This window comes from Rhea americana, unplaced genomic scaffold, assembly GCF_003343005.1.
Source record: "Rhea americana isolate MKP2758 unplaced genomic scaffold, rheAme1 scaffold_199, whole genome shotgun sequence".
Classification (NCBI taxonomy): Eukaryota; Metazoa; Chordata; class Aves; order Rheiformes; family Rheidae; genus Rhea; species Rhea americana.
Window position 1 is genome coordinate 1,580,764 of NW_028186138.1, and position 2,407 is coordinate 1,583,170.

The following is a 2,407-nucleotide window of genomic DNA, read 5'->3' on the forward strand; positions in this document are numbered from 1 at the left end:
TGAAGAGAGAGAAGCACCGCTGGGAAGGCTCTAGAAAGCTGCCATGACCTAGCAAGCAGAAAACACAGGCCCAAAGGTGCCACAGCCTTTGCTGCTGGGGAAAGCCTGGGTGCCTGCTCTCTGCTCGAGAGCCGGGCTCTGAAGGCTCTCGCGAGGGTGCAGGCCTACAGGTTGAGGCTTCCCTCTGTTGGAAACAATGGTGGGTTTTGCACTGTAGTCAGGGGCTGAGATACGTGGTTTTGAGGCTTTTCTCAGCTGCGATTCCTCTTCCCCGGACAGTGCCCTCACGTTCAGCATAGGGGTATTCATATTCAGAGAAGATAAATCTGCGAGGTGGAGTYGGGCAGGAGGGGAGAGCGAGGAAGAAGAGGCTCCCTCCTTATCCTACCTGATAAGTACAGGTAGGAGCACAATTAGATAGCAAAGATTAAGCAAGAATCTGCAACCTAGTGATCTGGGCATGCACAGAGTCCTTGCAGGGGCAGAACTGCATTTTGTTCCCAGATTCTGCATATATAAATAGATCATTGCCAGGCACCGTCTTGCTTACGAGCAGAGTCATATGTAGCCACCGTGAGTTGCATGGACCTCTCAGTCCAAGTGGTGATAGAAACCAGACAGTACTAAAGAGCAGGTGTTCTTGGTGCTCTTGGACATCAACATYCAAATTTCACAGTTTTCTTTCCTTCCAACCAATCTTTTTCTTCTGTGTCACAACATAGAATTCTGTGTGGCTTTCACAGTTATGATATTGCACAGTCTTTCCAACCATATTTCTATTTCTTTTATTCCAAAGCATGACACACTACTCATAAAATGCTTCACCCCCACCTTCCAAGTTTTCAGTAAAATAATAACAGGCCTGCCACGACTTGTGTGCTTCARTCCTTATTATTTCTGCCCTGTTCTCAATAGACATTTCTGTCAGGGAGTATAAAACTGCCAGATCCAAGTTGTGTGCCAAAGAAAACAGCTGGAGTTCACAGAAATCCCTTAATCATTTCAGAAAAATGCTAAAGGAAGATTTTTGTAATTACAGATTTCATATTTTCTTACTTGATGTTCCACATTGGGCCGGGAAGATTTTTCTATTGATTCCGTGACATCACATAGGGCAGAGAATGCACAGCTGGCAAGTTTTTCACTGAAATAACTGTGTTGTATTGTTGCCACTCAGATTCATGAAATAAAAATTCTACGCATAACTTTTTTCAGCAACCTTTAAATTGTTATTTTCCCTATTAAATTAGAGCAGCATTCAGAGTAAGTGGTTTGGTGGAAAAAAATTAATTATATCTCAAGTTTGTGGATTAGTGTTTGGCAAACTTAGCATGTAACAAATCAATGTTATTTTATCAAGATTCTGTGCTAGATATCCTGCGAGATATCTAATATGCTGAGTGTAGAGTATGGAAAGAAGCAAAACTTTTGTCATCGTAGAAATTCATATAAATGCTCTGTGAGACCTTAAAAGTGAATGCTCTTTCTCCGTCTGTGATGTCCACAGTAACTCATTTCACAACCTCCCTGGAGCTTAGCCAGGAAGAACTTCTTAATATCTGAACTCCTGTTTCTGTGCTTCATAACTGTGCTTTCTCTTTTAGGAATTAAAATAGGACTGAAATTGATCTGATATGAAGTTCAGCAAATGAGCATTTGGAATCATGCTCAGAGAATCCTTCCAGCAACATATTAACGTTTTGTTGGCAGATGCATAGGTATGGCCAGACAACATGTACCTAACTTCTGGTGAAACACTCAAGTGTCCCCTGTACAACTGTTTCTTGTCTACTTGGATGTCATTCCTATTCCTGCTCTTGAGGAAGGAAGTTTGCTTAGCAGTCTGAGCTGGAGTACCTGCCTATTCCTTCTCTGTGAGTTTTTCGCAGAAATTCTTTGTTGTGCCCTAGGCTAACCTTGTGCTCACATAGGTATTGTGCAAAGAAGTTTATCTGACTTAGTAAAAGATAACACATATACTCACTGAGTCTCTCATTTTCTGAGATTTTTCTGATAGGAATGCTTGCTGCTGAAAGTGCTGAAAGCTCAGACTTTGGAAAACTGATTTGACTTAGGAAGTTAAATTAAAAAAAGAGAGAGAGAGAAAGAGAGAATTCCTAGCTCTATATTTATTTGTATACACATGTATAGTGATAGGCAATCATTATACGTGATTGAAAAAGTACATGAATTAATAACAGAAAGGAATTCAATGTATTATTACAGCAGATTAATGAACAGCTGAGCATATCATTGAATAATCAAATTTGAAGATAACTTCAATATAGTACAGTATAACTTCTGTCCTCATATCTTTCTCCATTTTTTATTAGAAGCTTAGTTCATGAGCCTATTTCTAAAACTTTTATTAAAACATTGCTGAAAAGTGATATATTCTGTTGTGTAA